Genomic DNA, 10,140 nt, shown 5'->3' with positions numbered 1-10,140 from the left:
TCCATAGGTATGAATGTGAATGTGAATGTCTTACTGAGAACAAACACTTTGCTAACAGCACTCGATTCATCACACTGCAACTTAATACTCAAAAGGTGTATAAACAATACTAATACTAATTTATTCTGACACTAAAATACTAATACTAAAATACTAATTTCGCAAGGGGGCGGCTCAGCTAGGAGACCAGTGTTCAATTCCACCCTCGGCCATCTCTGTGTGGAGTTTGCATGTTCTCCCCCACGTCGGCTGAAAGAACATAAATTAAAAAAAACATATATTTTTTGCACGACAGGTTGCTCCGGAGTATAACTTTCATCAGTCAAAAATTGCATCTAGAACATTTAAAAAATCCATAAAGGAATCCCTTTTTTTTTTTAAAACAAAAAATTCAAAAATATATTAACAAATTATCACTGTTTTGTGGTTGAATATGGGCTATTATTTAGTTCAAATTTAGTCTTAATTTATGCAGATTTGATATACAAATGTCTAATTTGAGTAAAATACAAATATAAAGCATTCGGAAGACACATTCAAAGTGACGATGTAGTATTGTACATTGGTCACTAGGTGTCAGTAATGTTACTGTGATGTACACTCTCTCTTTTTATGTCTTATTTTGAATATGGACTATTATTTCGTTCATTATTTAGTTCAAATTTAGTCTTAATTTATGCAGATTTGATGTATTCTTTCCCTAAATGAAGTATTATCAAGCATACAAATGTCTAATTTGAGTAAAATACAAATATAAGGCATTCGGAAGACACATTCAAAGTGACGATGTAGTATTGTACATTGGTCACTAGGTGTCAGTAATGTTACTGTGATGTACACTCTCTCTTTTTATGTCTTATTTTCTCTTATTATGTGTACTATATTGCGTAATAGAAGCGTAGAGGTGACTATAGGGGTGTTATAAAAATCAGAATAAACCTATATATCAGAATAAACCTATATATAAATTTATTTTATTTTTTTAATATTTCTTATTTACATGTGTTTGATGCTACAATACACAAAACAAAGCATGCTAAGGCAGGATCAGCTGTTTAGCCTGCCAGCCATGGAGGTTCCAAGCCCCCCCCCCCCTCGGCCAAGTACAATAAAATCCAGGGCTGCAGAGACGGATTTGGCTTGTTGGTCTAAAGCCAAGCAGGGAATTGCACGAGTGGCTGCCGCGACCTCTTCTTATCTTCCAGCATCACGTGGTGGGGCAGCGACCTGCTGGTGCATAAGCAATATTTTCCACCGACATCCTCCTCAAACCCTCCCTGGAGATTTATCTTCAAGTAGAAATGAATATTTTACACTTGACTTGCCTGATCAATTACCTACAAGCCGTTGCTGGATTTTGGTGGTCCGAGAGAGCGCTTGGGGGGGGGCAGTGATAGAAAAGTCCGTAGGGAGTCTTCTCGTGCCGAAACACAATACCTGCAATGTGACCTTCCCTCATCAGATACTACAGCTTATCCTCACGAGGGTTGCGGGGGGTGCTGGAGCCTATCCCAGCCCACTTTGGGCGAGAGGCAGGGTACACCCTGGACTGGTGGCCAGCCAATCACAGGACACATATAGACAAACAACCATTCACACTCACATTCATACCTATGGACAATTTGGGAGTGGCTAATTAACCTAGCATGTTTTTGGAAAGAACATGCTAACTCCACAATGAGAATCGAACCCACGTCTTCCCGATCTCCTAACTGTGTGGCCAACATGCTAACCATTCGGCATGTTTGGGGCATGTTTGTGTATTTGTTTATACACCTTTTGAGCATTAAGTTGCAGTGTGATGAATCGAGTGCTGTTAGCAAAGTGTTTGTTCTCAGTAAGACATTCACACTCACATTCATACCTATGGACAATTTGGAGTGGCTAAATAACCTAGCATGTTTTGGGGGAGAACATGCTAACTCCACAATGAGAATCGAACCCACGTCGTCCCGATCTCCTAACTGTGTGGCCTACATGCTAACCATTCGGCATGTTTGTGTATTTGTTTATACACCTTTTGAGTATTAAGTTGCAGTGTGATGAATCGAGTGCTGTTCACAAAGTGTTTGTTCTCAGTAAGACATTCACACTCACATTCATACCTATGGACAATTTGGAGTGGTCGAGGGTGGAATTGAACTGGGGTCTCTTAGCTGTGAGGCCTGCGCACTAACCACTTTCTATGCCGCATGTCCTGCAATGAACTGCTTTGCTCAGACACAATGCAGAATGGGAAACTTCAAAACTAATATTGGTAGTTCTTTGTATATTTTTAGGTACACATTTGGAGTGCTAAGTTACTGTGTGATGAGTTTAGTGTTTTTTTGCAAGCATAAACATGGCGAAATAAACTACTAGACATAGACATGTTTTTGGAACGTGGGAGGAAACCGGAGTACCCGGAGAAAACCCACACTTGCAAACTCCACTCAGAGATGGCCAAGGGTGGAATTGAACCCTGGTGTCCTCACTGTGAGGTCTGCACGCTAACCACTCGACCGCCGTGCCGCCCACATAATAATATACTAGCATTTTTTTGTTTGACAGCGAACTTCCTGCGGTGGCTATTGTCTCATCAATATAATATTACTGACACATGTCACCAGTGTGGAATATTACACACAGAGATGGCCGAGAGTGGAATTGAACCCTGGTCTCCTAGCTGTGAGGTCTGCATGCTAACCACTCATCCGCCGTGCCGCCCACATAATAATATACTAGCATTTTTTTGTTTGACAGCGAACTTCCTGCGGTGGCTATTGTCTCATCAATATAATATTACTGACACATGTCACCAGTGTGGAATATTACACACAGAGATGGCCGAAAGTGGAATTGAACCCTGGTCTCCTAGCTGTGAGGTCTGCGCGCTAACCACTCGACCGCCGTGCCGCCCCAATATTCAACCTTGTGTAAAACATTTCTGTCATAGTTTAAGTTTATCTAGCATCGATGTGATGACTACCCCCCCCCCCCCCCCACACACACACACACACACCCCACCACCTCCACTCCGAACCAGCCGATGTATCGGTCGATCTTTAGTATTAAACCCTATTGATTATGAATGGGATGCCACCTGAGTTCATATGCGTATAAAGGCAGGTGAATGAATAAGAAAGGTGAAAAATAATACTTATCATAATGCTTATACATCCAGGAGTGAACAATAGCAGGGTAATGAAAAAAAACTTAATCCAAGGTTTGTACTCTTTGAAAACTTGTCTTGGACAACAATTTCACAGATGTGCTGATTTCCCTTTGAAGGCAAATGACAAAGCAAAGTTTGATTATGTCTGAAACACATCAATTGCCCTCCAATCAATGCCTTGATTGCAGCCCAGGGCTTTGATAATGAAGCACTATTCATCAAGGGGGATCTTGAAACCTTGCAATCGCCAAGGCTGTAATCTCTTGATGATCACGGTCGCTAACACGTTGCAATGCTAACGCTGTAAGGATATTTGCGAACGCGTACTTGCTGAACTGTCAAGTGAGGGTCGGGGGTATGAGGTACTGCGTCGGAAAAAGACCGAGATTCAACTAATTTGTTCCAATTAGGGATGGAGTTGCCGCCATCAAACCCCTTTGGGATTACCTGGACCAGAGATTTGTACCGATGTTCTTCCATGTGAGTAGTCAAAAAACTTGTCTATATCCGTTTACATATAAGTCAAACTATATCTACTGATATATATTTTTATTAACTAAAAACATTTGTGTTCTTACCTTTTTAGCTGTATATGAAGTACATGCACACTATCCTTCTCCAGGAAAAGTTCTGATACTTTGTTGTAAAAGTCTGATCAACTACCGGTGAGTACATTCCATTTTTTAAACCACTAAAACTCTCGTAACGGACAAATATTAATAATTGTGTTACTTATCAGCTGCACGGTGGTTAAGTGGCTAGCATGTTGGCCACACAGTCAGGAGATATTAACATCTTTCCATATGTTGACTTATTTTTTGGGTTGGCAAAGTGCTACTGTTAGCATGTTAGCAATGCTAACATTAACATGCTACACTTAACATGATAGCGCTAAGTGTCTGCCCAAGTTAAACTTAATGAAAATAGCTAAAAATCCTACTATGTTAATATTAGCATGCTAGTGGTGCTAACATTAACACGCTACACTTAGCATGATAGCACTAAGTGTCTGCCTAAGTTAAACTTAATGAAAATAGCTAAAAATCCTACTACGTTAATATTAGCATGCTAGTGATGCTAACATTACATCCTACCACTTAGCATGATCACACTGTGTTTCTGTAAGTCTGTACTTACAAATAGCAAACAAAGCTACTATTGCAAAATTATCATGCTAAGATGCTAACACCTGTAGCATAGTGTTTCTGTAAGTGTACTTACAAAACAGCGAACAAGGCTACTATGCTAAAATTAGCATGCTAAGATGCTAACACCTGTAGCATAACAGTCCTGTTTATATAACTCTAAACTTTCTACTTACAAAAATGCACTAAGTGCTTCTGTAAGCCTGTACTTACAAAACAGCGAACAAGGCTACTATGCTAAAATTAGCATGCTAAGATGCTAACACCTGTAGCATAACAGTCCTGTTTATATAACTTTCTAAACTTTCTACTTATAAAAATGCACTGTTTCTGTAAGTGTACTTACAAAACAGCGAACAAGGCTACTATGCTAAAATTAGCATGCTAAGATGCTAACACCTGTATCATAACAGTCCTGTTTATATAACTTTCTAAACTTTCTACTTACAAAAATGCACTAAGCGTTTCTGTAAGTCTGTACTGACAAAAAGCAAACAAGGCTACTATGCTAAAATTAGCATGCTAAGATGCTAACACCTGTAGCATAACAGTCCTGTTTATATAACTTTCTACTTACAAAAATGCACTAAGTGTCTCTGTAAGTCAGTACTTACAAAACAGCGAACAAGGCTACTATGCTAAAATTAACATGCTAAGATGCTAACACCTGTAGCATAACAGTTCTGTTTATATAACTTTCTAAACTTTCTACTTATAAAAATGCACTAAGTGTTTCTGTAAGTGTACTTACAAAACAGCGAACAAAGCTACTATGCTAAAATTAGCACGCCAAGATGCTAACACCTGTATCATTCAACTAATTTGTTCCAATTAGGGATGGAGTTGCCAAAATCAAACCCTTTTGGGATTACCTGGACCAGAGATTTGTACCGATGTTCTTCCATGTGAGTAGTCAAAAAACTTGTCTATGTCCGTTTTCATATTTCACTAAGAAAGTCAAACTATATTTTCTATACAGTATATCTACTAAAAACATTTGTGTTCTTACCTTTTTAGCTGTATATGAAGTACATGCACACTATCCTTCTCCAGGAAAACTGATACTTTGTTGTAAAAGTCTGATCAACTACCGGTGAGTACATTCCATTTTTTAAACCACTACAACTCTCGTAAAATACAATTACACTCCAGACCAATGGACAAATATTAATATTTACTATGTGTTACTTATCAGCTGCACGGTGGACAAGTGGTTAGCATGTTGGCCACACAGTCAGGAGATCGGGAAGATCGGGTTGGCGAAGTGCTACCCTTAGTGCTACTGTTAACAATGCTAACATTAACACGCTACAGTTAACATGATAGCGCCAAGTGTCTGTCTAAGTTAAACTTAATGAAAATAGTTAAAAATTCTGCTATGTTAATATTAGCATGCTAGTGATGCTAACATTAACACGCTACACTTAGCATGATAGCACTAAGTGTCTGCCTAAGTTAAAATTAATGAAAATAACTAAAAAAACTATGATGTTAATATTAGCATGCTAGTGATGCTAACATTACATCCTACCACTTAGCATGATAACACTAAGTGTTTCTGTAAGTCTGCACTTACAAAACAGTGAACAAGGCTACTATGCTAAAATTAGCATGCTAAGATGCTAACACCTGCAGCATAAGATCTGGGTTCAAATCTCTGTTGCGCATATCTGCGTGGAGTTTTGCTCCGGGTGCTCCGGTTTCCTCCCATTCCAAAAACATCTACTGATGTAAACAGTTAAAATGCTACATGCTAATGTTAGCATGCTCACAATGCTAACATTAACATGCTATACCTTGCATGATAGCGCAAAGTGTCTGCCAAAGTTAAAAGTAATGAAAATCGCTATGTTGATATTAGCATGCTAGTGATGCTAACATTACATCCTACCACTTAGCATGATAGCACTAAGTGTTTCTGCAAATATGTACTTGGCTACGAAAATGGCTACTATGCTAAAATTAGCATGCTAAGATGCTACGGTCCTGTTTATATTAGTTTTTACTTATGGAAATGGCGACTGTGCTAATGATAGCATGCTAGCAATGCTAAAATCTCTAATCCTAACCACCAAATGGTGGCACTTTCATTGGTTTCGCAACATTGTATTATTGGCCACATGCTAACTAAGGGGCCACCCACATTCCAAAAACATCGACTGATGTAAACAGTTAAAATGCTACATGCTAATAGTAGTAATAGTAGCAAGTATAACATGTTATACTTCACATGATAGCGCTAAGTGTCTGCCTACGTTAAAATTGATAAAAAATAACTAAAAAAACCACAGTGTTTATATTAGCATGCTAGTGATGCTAACATTACATCCTACCACTTGGCATGATAGCACTAAGTGTTTCTGTAAGTCTGTACTTACAAAAAGCAAACAAGGCTACTATGCTAAAATTAGCATGCTAAGATGCTAACACCTGTAGCATAACAGTCCTGTTTAAATAAGTTTGTACTTATGACTTATTCTTTGTGTTGGCAAAGTGATTATTCCTAAATGAAATTTGACCTTTGTGTTCATACAAAGAGACGATCACCCAAATGTGGGAATGATTGCGAAAATCCCAACAACCGGAACAAAGCACCGACGGATCATCTAATCAGATATGGCACATGTAAATCAGGCTTTGGGAATTTTCAATGATTCCATTGTACGAGCTTGTGTAAAAAAACTCCATCCAATTTCCAAGGTTAGCGTGATTGAAACGATTTACAATGGAACGTTTTGATGAAATCTGCCTGGTGTTTCCACGTGAACAACACGGAGTTCTGCTTACGAGACACGTTGGCCATTCTTGCCGTATCGCCAAGCATGGAAGCCAAATCATCCGTTATCAGGGCTTCTTTTATCTACGAAAAAACCAAACTCATTCATTCCGTCGCAGCCTCATCAACTCATTTTGGGAAATTAATTTCTGTCCGATCTTCCTGTCGGTGACGGGAGACATTTACTGATGACTTTGTTGCCATGGAGATCATCACGGACCAAGCTTCATGGTACATATGATGGTTTTTTTTTCTATTCGCCATTGATGTCTGATGTTGTATGGAAGTATTCATTTGTACCATGTAAACCTATAAGGATCAATTCCATTTCAAGCCAATTAATTACATATGGCACATAGAAGATAAATACATTAAATAATACATACATTCATTCATAAATCATCAGTGTTGCCTGTTTTTATAAAATATATAATATATAATTATATATCTAATATATATATTATTATTCTAATATATAATAATATATATTAGAATATATATAATAATATAAGATAAATATAATAATAACTAATAATTAATAAACACATAGATTTGTCTTTAAATATATACAAAAAATATATATTTTTTGAGCTGTCCATTGTTTAAAATATTAATCACGATTAATCACATTTTGTATCATAAGTGCAGAATATATATAATATATATTATATATATAATATAAGATAAATATAATAATAAGTAATAAACACATAGATATGTCTTTAAATATATACAAAATATATATATATTTTTAGAGCTGTCCATTGATTAAAATATGAATTACGATTAATCACATGTTGTATCATAAGTGCAGAATATATATAATATAATAATGTATATAATAATATAAAATAAATATAATAATAAGTAATAAACACACAGATATGTCTTTAGATATATACAAAATATATATATTTTTAGAGCTGTCCATTGATTAAAATATTAATTATGATTAATCACATTTTGTATCATAAGTGCAGAATATATATAATATAATAATATAAGATAAATATAATAATAACTAATAAACACATAGATATATCTTTAAATATATACAAAATATATATATTTTTAGAGCTGTCCATTGATTAAAATATTGATCACGATTAATCACATTTTGTATCATAAGTGCAGAATATATATAATATAATATATATAAGATAAATATAATAATAACTAATAAACACATAGATTTGTCTTTAAATATATACAAAATATATATACTTTTTAGAGCTGTCATTGATTAAAATATTAATCATGATTAATCACATTTTGTATCATAAGTGCAGAATATATATAATATAATAATACATATAATATATATAATAATATAAGATAAATATAAATATGTCTTTAAATATATACAAAATATATATATTTTTAGCTGATTAAAATATTAATCACGATTAATCACATTTTGTATCATAAGTGCAGAATATATACAACATAATAATATATATAATAATATTAGATAAATATAATAATAAGTAATAAACAAAAGGTATGTCTTTAACTATATACAATATATATATTTTTTTTTAGAGCTGTCCATTGATTAAAATATTAATTACGATTAATCACATTTTGTATCATAAGTGCAGAATATATATAATATAATATATATAAGATAAATATAATAATAACTAATAAACACATAGATATATCTTTAAATATATACAAAATATATATATTTTTAGATCTGTCCATTGATTAAAATATTAATCACGATTAATCACATTTTGTATCATAAGTGCAGAATATATACAACATAATAATATATATAATAATATTAGATAAATATAATAATAAGTAATAAACAAAAGGTATGTCTTTAACTATATACAATATATATATATTTTTTTAGAGCTGTCCATTGATTAAAATATTAATTACGATTAATCACATTTTGTATCATAAGTGCAGAATATATATAATATAATATATATAAGATAAATATAATAATAACTAATAAACACATAGATATATCTTTAAATATATACAAAATATATATATTTTTAGAGCTGTCCATTGATTAAAATATTAATCACGATTAATCACATTTTGTATCATAAGTGCAGAATATATACAACATAATAATATATATAATAATATTAGATAAATATAATAATAAGTAATAAACAAAAGGTATGTCTTTAACTATATACAATATATATATTTTTTTTAGAGCTGTCCATTGATTAAAATATTAATTACGATTAATCACATTTTGTATCATAAGTGCAGAATATATATAATATAATATATATAAGATAAATATAATAATAACTAATAAACACATAGATATATCTTTAAATATATACAAAATATATATATTTTTAGAGCTGTCCATTGATTAAAATATTGATCACGATTAATCACATTTTGTATCATAAGTGATATGAACTGGATCGCTGGCGTCCGGAAGGCATCCGGACTAGATGCCCGAGCCACCTCAACTGACTCTCTCCAGGGTGCTGGAGAGAAGGTTGGTCGAACCTTTGCTACAAGAGTTCCAATGTGGTTTTCGTTCTGGTCGTGGAACACTGGACCACCTCTAGACCCTCATGAAGGTGCCTGAGGGTTCATGGGAGTTTACCCAACCAGTAAGAGGCATTCGTTCGTCCTTTGGGGGGGGGGGTGCTCCGGTAGTACCGGATCGGTTGCACGCTACTACGTGCTATCCGTTCTTTGTAACAAACGGGTCAGGACTCCGGTTTGCATTGCCGGTAGTAAAATTGTAAAACGTGTTTATTTATTCGCCATATCTATGAAAAAAAAAACTACAAATTGCATAATTGGAATGATGAAACAGTTAGCGGACTCAACTCATCCTCGGATGTTACAATGGAAAATCTTTTTCGCTAAAAAAGTATTATAATGAACAAGGCAAAAAAAAAAAAAAAAAATCAAAGCAGTAAAAATAAGAAATGTTACCAGCAAGCAGAAAATATGCACATTTTATGTGTGCAAGTTAATTATGCCACTTCAGAGGAGCTTGTGAAAGGATAAGGAAAGCTGCATAAATTTAGCTGTAATCCAGGCAGGCAGAACTCATTTGCAGGGAT

The sequence above is a fragment of the Doryrhamphus excisus genome, chromosome 14 (assembly GCF_030265055.1).
Source record: "Doryrhamphus excisus isolate RoL2022-K1 chromosome 14, RoL_Dexc_1.0, whole genome shotgun sequence".
Taxonomy (NCBI): Eukaryota; Metazoa; Chordata; class Actinopteri; order Syngnathiformes; family Syngnathidae; genus Doryrhamphus; species Doryrhamphus excisus.
The sequence above is the reverse complement of the archived record's forward strand: the minus strand, read 5'-3'. Positions refer to the sequence as shown.